General features: G+C 49.7%; 1 protein-coding gene across 15 annotated transcripts in view; it reads left to right on the forward strand.

Moving 5' to 3' along the window:
* Positions 1 to 8,724: 8,724 nt before the first annotated feature.
* PHLDB1 (pleckstrin homology like domain family B member 1) overlaps positions 8,725 to 16,471 on the forward strand; it is a 390,210-nt gene continuing 382,463 nt past the window's right edge. For all 15 annotated transcript variants that reach the window (XM_085645850.1, XM_085645851.1, XM_085645853.1 and 12 more), the window contains exon 1: positions 8,725 to 8,854. The gene's annotated coding sequence lies outside the window, so the exon portion shown is untranslated. The remainder of the gene's footprint in view (positions 8,855 to 16,471) is intronic.

The raw sequence follows: 16,471 nt of genomic DNA on the forward strand, positions 1-16,471 counted from the left end.
GTTTTATTCTTACGTCAATGACATGTTTTCAATTCAATAAAAATCGGATTTGTAAAGGGTGGCTTATCCCCCGGGGGAAACCAGGCACTGGGGACAGGAGGGTCAGTCAAACAGCCAGGTCTTCAGTGCTCTTCTGAAATCCGCATGGGTGGTGGAGGTCCAGAGGTGGAGGGGCAGGTCGGTCCAGGACTCTGTAGCTCGACGGATGCGTGGGATGTGTGCGAGGGCTAGATGGGCTGAGCGGAGCTGTCTGGTGGGCTGGTGGAAGGTCAGTTTGTGGTTGATGTAGGCTGGTCCTATGTTGTAGAGGGCCTTGAGCGCGTTTTAAGTCTTATTGTATGATGATAAATGCTTTAATGACAAATGAAGGTATGATGACTGTGTGTGCAAGATGAGTGATACATGTGTGTAGTGTGTGGTGTGTGAGTGCTGGGTAAGCAATGGTTGAGTGCTCGGTGAGAGGTGTCTGAGTGATGTGTGAGTGCAGGGTGACTGGTGGATGAGTGTAAGGTGAGAGGTGTGCGATTCCAGGGTGAACAGTGTGAATGCAAGGTGAGATGTGTGTGAGCTGTGTGTGAGTGCAGGGTGAGTGTGCTGGGTGAGAGGTGACTCAGTGCAGGGTGGAAGTGTCTTACTGGAGGATAAGAAGTGTGTGAATGTGAAGGGTGATAAGTGTGAATGTGAAGGCCGAGTGATATATGAGTATGCAGAGTGAGTGATGTGTCAGTGTTCCAGCTGAGAGGCAAGTGAGTGTAAGTTGAGAAGTCAACATGAGTGGTGTTAATGGTGAGTGAGTGGAGTGTGATAGGTATGTTAAGAATGTGGATACAGATTAATGGGTGTTTGATTGGTGGTTATAGGAGTGTGGGTGTGTCTAAGTGCAAGGTGAGCGGTGTCTTGGTGCAGGGTGAGTGCTGTCGGTGCATGATGCGTGTGCTGAGTGAGCAGTGCATGAGTGTGTTTGGTGAGTGGTTGAGTGTGCAGGGTGAGTAGTGAGTGAGTGCGGGGTGAACATTCAGCGTGAGTGATATGTTAGTGGAGTGAATGCAGGTTGAGAAGTATGTGAGCAGGGTGAGCGTTGTGGGTGTAGTGTGAAAGATGAAGGAGTGCAGGGCGAGCAGTGTGTGAGTCGGTTACCAGTGTGTGTGTATAGCTTGAGAGAATATGTTCAGTGTGCGCTGGGTGAGTGTAGGGGTGAGAGGTGTACGAATGTGCAGGGTGAGGTGGGTGCAGTTTTGTTTTAGTGGTATGTGAGTGCATAATGAGAGGAGTGTCTGTATAAGGCAGGGTGAGAGGTGTGTCCGTGTGAACTCAGAGTGAGCAAGGGGCTTTTGTGAGTCCAGGTTGCAGCACATGAAAGCCAGACCTATCGGCATTGCTCTTGTTCGTTTGTTATGCGTAAGTGCTAATGCTTTCCCATGGTTATCCACGTGACGTACTGCATTTTTCTTTGCCACGTGTGTCCCATTGTTGCGGGTGAAGTCTAGTTTTCCCTCCGCTCCCCGCTTGATTCTATTTTACTCCATTTTATTGCAGTATTTTTCAAGTTTTGAGGACTCCTTTCAGGTTTCGCTTCCCATTTTTTCCTCGGCTGGCCCAAACCCCGCCTTAAAACACAAGACCTGTTCGGGTTGGGCCCCTGGAGTGGGGCCCGGTAATACTTTTGGGCCCCGTCAGTGTCCTGAGACCACAGCGAGCCAACCCCTCTTCCAGAACGGCTTTCTCTGACAGCCATGACCTGACATGTTCTTTCCGGACACAGAACCTTCACCTGGGAGAGATGGGATCTGCGGCTCTTTGATGTCTGCCCGTCTCCCCTGTGCTGCTCTCCCAGCTGCGGGCGCCATCTTTTATGCTCCGGTGACCTGGGCTCAGCCCCCCCCCCCCCCTCCCTTCACATGCCCCGGCCCCTCCGGGCTAACATTCCTGTCCTCGGAGAGGGCCTTCCTGTCACGCAGTCTGCTCTAGAGATGCGAGAAAGTCTGGTACCAAATACTTCAGTGACACTAATGGCAAAGTGGGCTGTTAAGGTAATAACATACCCCATCCCAAAGGAATGGCCGGCACGTGCTCTTTTCAGTAGGTCTCTCCACGGGCTTTCTAATAACTTGCTTAGCATAATCACAAAGGCCTTAAATAGTGAACATACTAAAAACAGAATTGCTTCTTTGAACTTTTTTTTTTAAGAGTTTTATATAGCGCGAACTTAACCCGAAACGGGTATCAGAGCGCTTTAGGTAGCACCAGTTACGTGACATTAAGACACACATTCATTTTTGTTAGGCACAGGGAGATTAAGTGATTTGCCCAGAATCACAGGATGTTCAGCGTCATTGCAGAGACTCGAACCAACTCCCCAGATTCGAGGTCGACCGCCCTAGCCTTTAGCCCAACTCCTAATAATTCATTTGAACTCGCAGTCTCGCACCTCAGTTGTGTGCATGGTCTAGATCTTGGAAAATAAGAAAGCTTACAGGGAGTAAGCAGGTTACACAGCCAACCAGTCACAATCAAACACAGTTTCGAGAATCTAAATTTCCATGAGACAGCATCTAACAATTTGTATTGTATTGTAATTGCATTCATATAGCGCTTACTAACCCTGATGAGGCGTCAAAGTGCTTTTTCGGTGAGTAGCACGCTACTCCGGAACCCATAAAGGATTAGTGGTGAATTACTATAGTGAAATGTGAAGTAATTTGCGTGGTGGATACGTTAGCCTGTTATTTGGATTGAGAAGGATAGTGGAGGGATAGAAGAGGGAAAATGTTTGAATTTATATAGCGCTTGCTACCCCTAATGAGGTGTTGAAGCGCATTTTTGGCGAGTAGCACGCTACTCTGGAACCCGTAAAGGATTAGTGGTGAATAAGTATAGGGAACTATAAAGTATTTTGAGCGGTGGATATGTTAGTCCATTATTCAGATTGGGAAGGATAGTGGAGGGATAGAAGAGGGAAAAAGGTTTGCATTTATATAGCAAATGGACATTCTGGAGTCCAAACTCCGGCCAGGATGTTGTGGAATCTAGAACCTGATCAAACAGTATTCAACAATCCAAAACCGAACCCGACACCGCCAAATATTAGGGACTTCCGGAACTCGTCCACAAGGAGACATCATCAAACAAAAGGACATTATGGAATCCAAAACCCAAACAGATACAATCAAACAAAAGGACATTCTAGAATCCAAAACCCAAACAGATACAATAAAACAAAAGAGCATTCTAGAATCCAAAACCCAAACAGATACAATCAAACAAAAGAGCATTCTAGAATCCAAAACCCAAACAGATACAATCAAACAAAAGAGCATTCTAGAATCCAAAACCCAAACAGATACAATCAAACAAAAGAGCATTCTAGAATCCAAAACCCAAACAGATACAATCAAACAAAAGAGCATTCTAGAATCCAAAACCCAAACAGATACAATCAAACAAAAGAGCATTCTAGAATCCAAAACCCAAACAGATATAATCAAACAAAAGGGCATTCTTGAATCCTAAACTAAGACAAATATAATCAAACAAAAGGACATTCTACAATCCAAAACCCAATCAGGCATCATCAGACAAAGGGACATTCTGGAATGCAAAATCCAACCAGGTGCCATCAAACAAAGGTACATTCAGGAATCTACATTCCAAGCGTCCTCATTGTAGAAAGGGATGTTCTGGAACCCAAAAGCCAACCCGGTCAAGCAAGGGGACGTTCTAGAGTTAAAACTCAACCAAGTTGCCTTCAAAGAATGAGACATTCTAGAATCCAGAATGACGTCATCAGACAGTGGGAGAATCAAAACTAGGTTTTAAATTATGGGATCCCACAAGCCATTCACACACCATCAAACCAAAGGGCATTCTAGAATCCAAACCTCAATTAGATGTACTTTCACAAAGGGACATTCTGGAATCTAGAAAACAATCAAACACCCTCAAGCAGATGTTAAACAGTCTACAAATCCAGATTCTATGTCCCAGGCCAGTGGCGTAACATTAGCCCCCGCAGCCCATATGGCGCAGTGGGGAGGCCGAGCTCCACTGGGCCCCCTCCGACACTGTGCACTGCCAGCAGGCCCCTGGCCAAGAGCTCCAGTCTGGGTCCAAAGCGTGGGGGCCCTCCCTGTATTTGCAGGGGGCACCCTTCAAGTTTTGTTACACCACTGTCCCAGGCTCGTGCTGTCAAATCCTGCTTTCCATTTTTGGACACAACCTCAGATTCTGCACTACACCCACTTTGAATTCCGATAACATGTTTTGTGCTGCAGAGAGAACAGCGGGTCTTCCCCACCAACGGTCATAGAATTGAAGCAGGAAGCCCAAGAGACAAAAATGTCAAAGTCCACAAATTCCACACAGCAGGAGAGGTTGCAGAGGCGTAGCTTGGTCAGTAAGATGGGGGCGGGAGGGGTGAACTTCGGATTTTCCGACAATCACACTGGCATATAATGTTTACAGTGTATGACAACCAGGGTGCCTGAGAGAGGCCTAAGGGGCAGTGGTAAGGAAAAGGAAAACGGATTGGCATGAGCAATAAGAGAGAAAACACAATATTTTGTAAAATAACCAATATCTTTGAGGACTTTCGAGACAGAGAGGGAGAGAGTGTGTGTGCCGTTTTGTCTGTTTGTATGGAACAATCTCTGGGGTATCCGACAGACACCTCACCATAAGCGACTGAAAGCACCTGAGCCCAACTAATTGTTGAAAAATACATCTACTGGGGAGGAGGGCGGGGTATCACCCCAAACACCCCCTAAGAGGATAGATCCAAGGCACATTGTGGTATCACGTGTCAATGCCATTGGCACTGATATTGATCACGTTCTCCTGGTAGTATAGTATTACAGACCTTGCGTAGACCGGGATAACCTTACAAACCACCAGGAGACTTCAATCAGGATTTCCATCGCAGATCAGACTCTGCCTCGTTTTGATGCGCCATTCATAAAATAAAATGAATGGGTATTTCGCTTTTCAGGTGAATCTGCCAAATTCTTCGAGTTGTGGGTGAATGTTCTCGGTGCTTGATAGGTGAGAACTAGGCCTGAGCTAAATTTCCGTTCCGATCGCGGAAATTGCGATAATTTGACATTTTCGCATTCCGCAGAGAGCGCGAAAATGTCCAAATTTCCGCATTCCGCAGCTTAGCGATAATTTGGTTCTTGCTCTCGCTGTAAAATAATACATTCTCGCGCGCGATCGCCTTACCTGAATCCCCGCGTTCGCCGACAAGTTTTCCCGATCCGGTCGCGTTCTCCACGAGATGTTGGATTGTTGGTAGCCATTTGCGCTGTCTCGCGACAGTTCGCGCCCGCAGTAACGTCATGCGTCGCGCGATCACGTCTTTCTTCTCGCGATCATGCACCGCGAGAAGAGTGAAAACAAGATGGCCGCGCCCGCTAGCAACCGCATGGGTAAGTTGGCGAGCCGCGAACACGCAGAAAATACCGCGAACTGGTGGGAAAAAAACTTCTGCATCTTCGCGATATTTCCGCGTGTTTGCGGAGATTTTAAACATTTTCGCGATAATTTGCGAAAGTCGCTTTCGCAAATTCCGCCCACCCCTAGTGAGAACACAAGTCTGTATTGAATTGCTTGTGCATCTTCCAGGAAGGCATGCCCATCGCCCAGCAAAGGTATGTGTGCCAAGCAAGCACCTGCTGGTTGCGAGTGCTGTTGGGTGTCGTAATAGCATATTACACCCGTATTTTGGGTTTGTCAGATGTACGTTAGGAGTTGTGTGTTCAGTGTTCTTCTGTATGATAGTGGATGGGGTGTCTGGAGTGAGTGTGCTGCTGTGAACATTGTGATGACCAACCAGAGGGCATCTCAGGGCTCTGCTGAATGTATGTCAGGAGATCTGTTTATAGCAGTGGGATTACAACTTGTTAACGTCATGCCTCTCCTCAGGTACACAATCTTCATCGGACCCCCCAGAATGACAACCATATTTTCTGGTAATTACTCCCTAAATTGGCAGCTCTGAGTGTATTTAACGATGAAACCAATGCAGTTATGTGCAGTTATCCCTTTTTAAAATGTAATTAAATATATGCTTGCCAACACGCTGCTGGACTCCCTATGTGTGTAAAGGTTCCCACAGGGGGATCCGTTGTTCAGAAATAGGGAGGATGGGGGCTTTGAGGGGTCTTTGAACTCTTATGTGACCCCTCAGGACTTTAACACCACTCCTGGCCGGAACATGCGTAAAAAACAGACATTACTCATTGCCATTACAGAGCGGCTCCCTGACACTCCCTTCAACCTGATACGTGCTCCTCTTAGCCAGAGGCTGTCGGTCCCCTAAATGTTGCTACACAAATGTTGCAGTGCTAACCTTTAACCCTGTTTTACCCTGTGAAGAACTTTAATAAATTCGTATTTTTATCCTGCAAGTCAGTGTTGTAAACAGACCATACGTTGTCGCACATCCCTAATTTGAAGGGTGTATGCCAGAGAACCGTCGTTTTATAGTAGTGTGGCCTCAGAGTGGGGTCTCGGTAAGTGCAGCGGACACTGGCCTCTTGTCTGCTCTGCCTAGCGCACAGAAGCAGTTGCGAGGGCGAGTCCTGGCGCGTTATTTTCCACCGGTGTTTTGACAGGAGGCGAGGGTAGGGCTGCTTGTCCAGAACAGAGGAAGCGCTTGTGGGAGAGACGAAGGGGAGGGGTTGGCAAGAAAAAAGACTGTTGAGTTACAGGGCAGGGAGAAAAGGCTCTTTCTTGGAATAGAGAAGTGTGGCTTTCCGTGACCACCCTCTCTGGTGGCAGTCATCGCCTCGGCCATTTTTTTTCTAATTCTTTGCCCTCCATATCCCAGTGATAGTGTAGCAAATGTATAGCGATGCGTAACCTTCATAAAGCCTCGAAGCGCTTTTGTGTAGTACTGTAACATGGTACTCCATTTGTTTCGCATGGTTGTGAGGTGTGAGGTTATATAGTGCTGTCGATTAGAAAGCGCCTTGAGGCGTTTCAGTTGCCGGTGCCACGCTCCACTAAGTGAATTGTCGCTGAGTGATTTAATCATGGCTGTAATTACTGTAATCATAGCTGTAATTACCGTAATCTTAGCTGTAATTTACTCATGTTATCGGCTTTAGAAGGATTAAAGGCTAGCCAGCCCAAATCTCGCGGCAGCTTCGAGGAGTGAGCGCCTTTGTGTGAGGAGCAAGCAAGCGAAGAACCACGCTCGGAAAGCCCCCTCCCCCTGCGCCCCCTCCCACTCTCCGAGTCACATCTGGCCACCGAGGGCGTCAGTCCCGGATTCTGCGGTCGGGGCACCAGCTGTCCCCCTCAGGAGGGCCCATCATACGTGCCCCAGAATAGCCAGGCTCCATGTATTTTCCTTGTGTGCGTCTTGAGGCGCTATCCTGGTCTGTGAGTGTGGTTGAATGAGGGGGTAATGTCCGGAGACAGTTTTAATGGTGGTTCTGGGTGGAGCATGTCTCAAACTCGGTTTTCGTGGTGAGGTCCCTCCCTGTGGCGAGGCCAGCGGCAGCAGCCGCATCAGTGCCTCATTGTCCCTTCGGCCCCGGCCCTCCTACCCCGCCCCGTCCGGCCCCGGGGGCGGGCGCATCCCAGCTGGCCCGGCCTGCCATCCAGTGTGTGTCAGAGCCGGCGCCACATCCGAACGGCGGAGCCGGGGCTCGGGGAGGTGCTCGCTAACGGAACCATCGGACCGGAGTTTGGACTGACCCTCGGAGGGAGCCGCGCACCCGGGGGGATCACAGAGGATCGAGACCACCCCAGCTCCCCTCAGCATCTCCATTCACAGAACCCTACACCCCAGATCACAGCACCGGGCACCCTGGACCCCTGGGTTACAGCACTGAGAACAATTGGACCCCAGAACACAGTATTGGGCACCCTTGGACCTGCAGGTCACTGAACTGTGCATCTCTGAAGCCCAGATCACAGCACCGTGCACCTCGGACCCTTGGGTTACAGCACTGAGCATCCCTGGACCCCAGGACACAGCACCGAGCATCCCTGGACCCCTGAACACAGCACCGGGCATCCCTGGACCCGTAGGTCACAGAACTGGGCATCCCTGGACCCCTGAACACAGCACCGGGCATCCCTGGACCCGCAGGTCACAGAACTGGGCATCTCTGAAGCCCAGATCACAGAACCGTGCACCTCGGACCCTTGGGTTACAGCACTGAGCATCCCTGGACCCCAGAACACAGCACCGGGCATCCCTGGACCCCTGAACACAGCACCGGGCATCCCTGGACCCTTGAACGCAGCACCGGGCATCCCTGGACCCGTAGGTCACAGAACTGGCATCCCTGGACCCCTGAACACAGCACCGGGCATCCCTGGACCCCTGAACGCAGCACCGGGCACCCCTGGACCCCTGAACGCAGCACCGGGCATCCCTGGACCCGCAGGTCACAGAACTGGGCATCCCTGGACCCCTGAACACAGCACCGGGCATCCCTGGACCCCAGAACACAGCACCGGGCATCCCTGGACCCCTGACACAGCACCGGGCTTCACTGGACCCGCAGGTCACAGAACTGTGCACCCCTGAGGCCCAGATCACAGCACCGAACACCGCTGGACCCCTGGGTCACAGCACCGCGCACCCCTAGATGCCCAGGTCACCGCACTAAGAGCCCTCGGACTCCCGAACCGTCGGCTTGCACTGAAGAGAACTGCATTCATTGTCAGACCCCGGGACATTGCTGTCTCCCTGAGTCCCAGACCCCTGGGTCCCCGGATTGTAGGACCCCTGGAGCCGAGAAGCACGAAGGTCTAAAACCCCTGGTCTGGCAGGGAGGACACGCGCAGCTCCGAAAGGGACACGGCCCGGAGCGGCGGGCGCGACCCGCAGTGTTTAATTAAGGTAAGACCTACCCGGCCCAACTTACCCCGGAGTATCCCGCGCTGACACCAGTGATTGTTCTCTCAGGGCGGGAGCTTACAGTGGGCGCTTCCCCTCTGACCCGGTCTCGTGGAGTTGACCACACCCCCTCACCCGGTGCTGGTTTCCCTGAACCCACCCCCCTCAGACGACCCCCCCCCCCCCTCCACCCCCACCCAACAAAACTCTCTCAGTGCAATATACAGTCTTTGCCCACACAACATTCCTGGTTCATTGGGCCTCTGCCCCAGCCACCCTCTGCCCATCCAGTGGGGGGCATGTTGTACCCTCTGCCCCTCCTAAGCCAGGGGTCTTCAAACTGTGGGGCGCGACCCCCAGGGGGGGCGTGAAGTGATGCAAAGGGGGTCGCGCCTTCCCAGTCACACTTCTGCCGAGGCCCATGGAACAACAGGGCTTCAGCCCCCCTCCTCCCGTCGTGTGTCTCAGCCGGGGCTGCTGCAGCTCGGCTAAGCAGTGTCTGGAGTCTTATCTCCGAAACGCCCGAGTTTTTGACAGGTCGTTAAAGACCATTTGTATATTTACATGCCTTTGCAAGCAGCTTACTGAGGCTTAGTTTTTTTTTCTTGTTCCAGTACCCCCTGGGCCCCCACTCTGCCTATTCCTTACATTTAAACAGTTCTACGAAACTCAGCTGTGAATAAAACTCCAGGAAGTTAAGAATGTCACAGTTCAACAACAAATGAAATTAACCAAGAACAAAAAATCGTTTAGCGCTCAGAAGTGACAGAAGGGTGGGATACGGAGGGATTGCACAGACTTTCCTTTATCTGAGGTCATTAAAGAGAGGGCTGTTTTAGCAGGGATCGTATGCAGTAACACTTATTTTACATGGTGTTTATTGATACTGCTTGTCTGAAAACAGCACATAAGCAAGTTGTCCCTTAATGAAACAATTTATCTGTGCATTTGTAAGGCACCAATATTCCACCTTTCATCTAATTCCCAGGGCTTCATTTATCTTAAAAGGGTTTTTTTCTGTACACAAAGTGTTTTCCACTTTTGCCAATATCTATTATAAGAATAATGTATCTTATAAAAACATTATGTACAAGTCCCATTGCATCTCAGCACTCCAACTCGTGAGAATTTGGTCCAGTGGATGTGCTGGAGTTGTAAAAATTTTAAAGCACTGAGGGTCAGATTTACAAGAAAGTGATGCATCTGTACAGATGCGTCACTTTCCCTGCGCCACCCTTAGAAACCCTTGCGCCACCATAGATGCGCCGTATTTACAATACGGCGCACTATGGCGCAAGGATTGACAGATGCGTCTGAAATTCTGACGCATCTGTTGGCGGAAAAGTCACACATTGATGGAGTCGTGTCGCAAGCACGATACAACTCCAGCAATGCGTGCTGAGGCCTATTCTCACTACACTGCGTCACTATTTACGCCTGCTTGAAGCAGGCGTAAGGTTTTGATGCAGTGGCGTCCTAAAAGTGGTGCAGTGAAATCTTGTGGATTTCACTGAGCCACTTTTACGAGGCCTTCCTGCGTGGAAACACCCACCCTGCATACATTATACCTGGCGCAGGTATAATGTGACGCAGGGCTTTACAACGTGACGCATCTCCCTAGATGCGTCACGTTGTAAATAGGCCGCATTGTTTGCGTCACTGTTGCGTCAAAAAAGTGACTCAACTGCAGCGCAAAAGTCAGGCAAGGGGCTTGTAAATCCGCCCCTGAGTGTGGAGGCTTAGGGAACCGTTTGTTACCCTGCGGCATTGGCAGAGCCACGAATCCAGGCGTTTTGCCCCCTCCTGCTCTGGGACCAAAACTTGTTGTGCTGCCTGGACCAGAGCTGAAGTTTGATGAATATGCAGATTTAGATGTAGATTCTTGGTGGAGGGAAGCAAAGGAGGGTGCAAGTTCCATAACTGCGCGGCCTGCACCAAAACAGTGAGACAGACAATTCATGCCTTCCTGAATTAGGGAACAATAAGCAGAGTGGCGCAGGCCGAGAGGAGCATACGGGTCCAACCCGTGTGCTCGGTGAGGAGAGATGAGAGGATGAGAGAGGACGGCAAAGGAGTGAGAGAATTCGATTGAAGACGTCAGGGATGAGGAGAAATGTGAAGTGCCGAAGGGAAGTGCGGACACGCAAGAAGTGAGTGTGAGCGGAAGGCGAGGGCTTCTGTTAAACTGTGAGAGAAGATAGCTGAGAGATGATCAGTGACCTAAAAAGATCATCTGATGTGACATGGGTGAGGGACAGCAGCGATAGGGGAAGAGAGGGAGTACTGAGTTGGGTGCTGAGCAGTGATTAATTTGTAATTAAACATGTGCCAGGGCCCTCAGCAGTAGGCCACTGCAACTTTATCCACCCACCCACTGCCTGGCCTGTGCGGCCAATGACCATACCTATGCAACTACCAACCATAACACTTGTACAAGTGTGACTATTCAGACTATTTCAAGCCCCCAAAGCTATAAGAACGGCATGGGTGTCAGGAGTTTATCGTTTTTAATGTGTATTGAATTAATAAACAGCTGTTATGCTCATCTCTAAATTACACAGACAGAGCCACCATGTGGCAGACGGTCATAGTGCCAGTGCGCACAGTTAGGTGCCAGTGCAGAGCACCAAAAACCACCTGCTCAAATTAGGCACTGGCGCTGAGGTAACAGGGGAGAGGGACGTTGGTTCAAGAAGCTGTGGAAGAACAAAGGGCAGATGTGAAAGATTAATGGGGGGACTGGAGAGGTGTAAGATACAAATAGACACAAATTTGAATGGAGAGACTTGAGGTGAATGAGAAGTGCTGAGGGGCACGAGAGGTGATGGGGCCAAAGAGGCGATGAGATAAATGCGGGAGTCTGTTAGAGATGAGGACAGTGAAAATACAGAAAGGCAAGGGGTGATTAAAGGTGAAGTGAGAGGTTACATGGGGAGAGTTCATAAGTTGTAAAAAGGGGTGAAAGAAAATGGCCTGCAAAGTGAGAGAGGGATCCTAGGTTGGGAGACGAGAGAGAAGAGAGGGATGGAAGGGAGGGGGTGAGAGGAAAGCAGCATGGGTAAATTGCTTAACTCTGCACAAGACCGCCAGGGTTTTAAGGGACCCCTGCTGCTCAGGGCCAGGTGACCTTCTAATGTGGCAGCACGTATTTCTGCAGAATGGAAGGCCCTTCACAAATGTTGACTAGACATCTTTCTGATGTTAATTGCTGTATTTTGGTTATAAACTGGTACTGATGTGGTGAAATCTTTCCTCAGTGTAACTGTGTGTAAAAAATGTCAAAATAATGAAGCAATGCTATTCCAAAATACACTGCATAACATAATATTATTTACATTTTCTTCCCACACAATTTAGTCAAACCTGCCGTGTAATTTGGTCCTCACCTGCCTCGTAATTCCAGTAGCCCTGCCTACAGGTTTAGAATTTTTTTTCAGGAGGGGGTCCTCACACCTGAAAATGTTGACAGGGGGGTCTCGGCATCCAAAAGTTTGAAGACCTCTGTCCTAAGCCCTACTAGCACTCAAAGTGAGTACATCATGGAGTCGAAGAGTCCCCAGAGGTTGCAGCGCCGTAGAAAACCTCCCATCATAAATTATAGCGCCTCTCCGGGTGGGTGGCTGTTTGGGGGACGGCGGATGAAATGTGTCAGTTAATATTTCTAACCCATTCTTCCCAGCGTGGCGCAACGCACACCTGATTCTGTCTCCCACTAGATACGTTATGCTATAGTACGTTGAGCACATTGGAAGCTATATCGCCCCTAGGCGCTACATGGCATGGAGAGTGGAACAACCGAGGCCCATTTCACCCTTCAGGTTTTGCTATGCCCCATTAAGTGGTGCGAATGATTCCTTAAAGTTCAGTTCTATAGTTTTATAAAATAATAATAATTATGTAGGCGCTTGTGTTCCGCAGGCTTGGCGCGGTTTGTATAGCGCCTTGTGCTTTCTTTACAGCCAATTAGCGCTGTGCGTTAAGTAAAAAGGTAGTGGGAATGATGGCCAACTTTACTACGCTGTCCAGTCAGAGCTCCTGTTGGCGCAACATCTGCGGTTCGAGACTCGCGCAGAGCGCGCACCTCGCGCAGGAGGCGCATCTCGGAAGAAAGCAGAACATTCAGGCAGTGAGGGAATGATGAAGTGAATTCGCGGAGGGAGTGCAGGGGCGAAGGTTCCTTGCGGCGTAGGGGGGGCGTTGCTTGGCATAGGTAGGGTTCCTGCTATTTTTTAGACCTCGCGGCATGGAAACACTTCTGCATTTGGGCGCTTACAGGGTGTGGGTACATGTTACCCTGCAGAACGCGGGTGGGCGTCACAGAAACCGAAAGAATAGGTGAGATGGTCCGTTTTTGTGCCGCCCAGAATGTGTTCTAGTTCTCACAAGATGGATCAGTGACGCAGGACTCCAACAGTCGAGGAGTCACATCTGAGGTCGGAGGTGGTTTAGCGTCCAGCGGGGATGGGGTGAAACAGCACTCTAGGCTCTAGGGAAGCTGTCGGGGAAGAGCTCGTCTCCAGTAGCAATTGTAGTAATACAGGCATCTAAGCGCTAGTCCAAGGCCCGACTGGAAACTGAATTCAGCTCTGACAGAAACGTCAGCCTTACGCGGCGTGGGAGGGCGCTGCTTCATATAGAATAGAGCCATGTTTGTTCACAGCAGTCCACCCGGCTCTGAGAGCAGCGCCTTAGCTTAGCGTGCAGCCTGCTGCGGAAATGCCGGAGTGGCAGCCTGCTCTGTCTGCCTCTGCTTTGGGAGCCAATGGGATTAAAAAGCTTTTGGCGCCGGGTTTTCGGGGCCCAGGTGCCCCTGGTGACTGCTGTCTCTATCCCTTGTTATACATTTGGCATTATATTGCGAACATTAAATAAATAGTCACGCAGGGCAGCGCAGTTGCCCAAGTTTCCGTGCTGCGTTGCATGAGAGAGCAGAACAGCGCTGTATCTATCGCGATATGGTGCTGCATCTCGCCCCCCCTTGCACTGCCACGCTTAAGGCTGCTTGCACCGCGCGCACACCGTTGCTACTTTAGTGAGTGTGATGCCTAGCATAGGTACCCAGAGTTTAGAGCTTCTCTAACTTTGTTAGTGTGCTGTACAGTGCAGCGCACATGCAAAGTGCGAAAAGTTTTGAGAAAAGAAAGCTCCTCTTGAACGTCACGCAGGCCTCGAGGAGGCCTGCATTTTTTGGTGCAAAGTCCGGTCTACTTAGGGCCTTATTTTCGAGGCCCCCAGCGGCACTTTTGCGCCACCGGAGCATCACTTTTTTGATGCAATGTGCCGCAGCACAGGCCACTCAAAGCCACTCTATGTGGCTTTTTATGGCCTTGTGGATATGTGCTTCTTTCACTCAGAGCACTGCGTGAAAGGGATGCTCCATCGGTGGTGCTGTGGGTGTTCCCATGCAACACCCATGGAATCTGAAGCATTCCCAGATTAACGAGGAATTGTAAACCTGGGAATGCGTCAGAAAAATATCCTTATTTTTTCTAGTTTTTAGGTCTCGCCTGACCCAGCGCATGCGCTGGTCTGGCGAGACTTATTGAGAGGGCTCCAAAAAGTGCTACCAGGCCAGCCTAGAGCCACAGTACATGTGCGCGGGCGCGCGCGCCGCGCTTTACAGCGATTACTTTCACTTTCGCTTTGATGTTTGATCACGATCGCGATCACTTTCACGGCCGCACGGCCGCTTGGCATAGCCAATAGGTCTCGCTTTTGGGACCTTATAAGTATTTAGTTATGCAACTGTTGCATGGCTAAACACTTATAAGGTCCCAAAGGCGAGACCTATTGGCTTTGCCAATGCTTGTTTACTCTTACTATGTGTGCTGCAGAACACACATAGAAAGAGGAAAACACCTCTTGTGATTGGTTTTGTACAGGAAGGTGTCCCTTCCTGCACAAAAACAATCCCCTCTACAAATGCAGGCACCCTTGCACCATGGTGCAAAGTTGCAGACGTTGGCGCACAGCAGCCCATTGAGTGCCGGCGCGGGGGAAAAGGACAGGAATGTGCCGTATCTCATAGAGATGGTGCATTCCTGCCTTTTTCTTTTGACACAGGGCAGCGCAGCACAATTCCTTGCGGCACTGTCTGCGCCAAAACCTTGCAAATGAGGCCCTTAGTGGCTACGGCTCTGGTTCAGAATCCATGGGTGGCTTCTGGACCACCTATGAGAAGGCCCCTTGATGCAAAGTGCAACTTTGTGTTACGTTAGGACTATTACTGGTATATTCTTGAAAAGTAAATCCCATTTCGAGACGTGCACCGATTTGCCTCACTTTTTGTGACACTGCACTGGCCCCAAGCCTTGATAAATGCGGCGCGTGCTTGTTTCTTTGACCTACAGCACGTGAATAGGGTCAATCACACTCTTGATTTAAAGGTATTTTTTTCTTAACAGATACATGTGACTCACAGAGAAATCAACACGAGAAGTGCAATGAGTGGTATTTATAGAAGCGGCGTCTACAGTGTGATCTGTGTGATGGTTCTTCAGCTTTAGGGCAAAGAGAAAGAGAGAGAGAGTATTAAAGATTCCATATGAAGTGACATTTAAGCACCCTTGAAAGCCCTTCTGCCAGGATATCAAGTACAATCAATGTATTTTATGTTGTCGTGTTTTTAATGGTCTTAGGGTCCTGGTAGCCATCAGCTGGTGTTTCTTTCTAGTGACATGCCAGGGTGTGTTTACATTGCAGTGCATGGGAGAATATCCAATGTATATCCTTCACGGTGCTCTGAAGCAGTCAAGGGGCAACCGAAGCTCTATATAAATGAACTAAACCTATCATTAAAAGTAGAAAACGGAGACTCTGCGGTCACAAAGAACGAAGGGCTATCAGTCCAGGAAAGTATTGATTCTGCAATTTATGCCAAATTTGCCACAAATGTCAGCATCTGCTTTCCAGCATGATTTTTAAAAACAAGGGGCCCCATTTATGAAAACTGTAAACAGCGATGCAAGAGTTTATACTGTGCCCTCCTTGCGACCCGATGGATGCGCCGTATTTAATGTATGCCACTCCGTGTCGCAAGGATTTACAGATGCGCAGTATTCCTGACGTATCTGTTGGTGCAAAAGTGGCGTATTGCTGGGGTGTGTCTGAAAACAAACGCAACTCCAGCAATGTGTCCATTCACATGAGGCAAGCCTCATGTGAAAGGGACTGCGTCAGTCTTACATCTGTTTTGAGGCAGGTGTAAGATATTGACGCAGTAGTGTCCTAGAAGTGTCGCAGTGAAAACGCACAGATTTCACTGCATCACTTCTACGACTCTTTATTGCGGGGGAACGCCCACCCTGCATGCATTATACCTGATGCAGGTATAATGTAGTGCACGCCTTTACAAAGTGATGCATCTGCTTAGATGCGTCACTTTGTGACTATGGTGCAACGTGGGGTATTATTTACACGGCCACAGCATCACAAAAAGTGACGCAACGGTGGCACAACAGTGTCGCCGGCCTTCATAAATAAGGCCCAGGAATGTTAGAGGCAGTGGAGAATGTGATGGTGGATAGAGGGGAGAGAGAGGATGTAGGGTGAGAAAGAGGACGAGGAGGCTGCAGATCAGGGGCGTTAGTACAGATATCCCCAGGTGTGTGGATAGGGGGG

Source organism: Triturus cristatus, chromosome 3_1 (genome assembly GCF_964204655.1).
Source record: "Triturus cristatus chromosome 3_1, aTriCri1.1, whole genome shotgun sequence".
Lineage (NCBI taxonomy): Eukaryota > Metazoa > Chordata > Amphibia > Caudata > Salamandridae > Triturus > Triturus cristatus.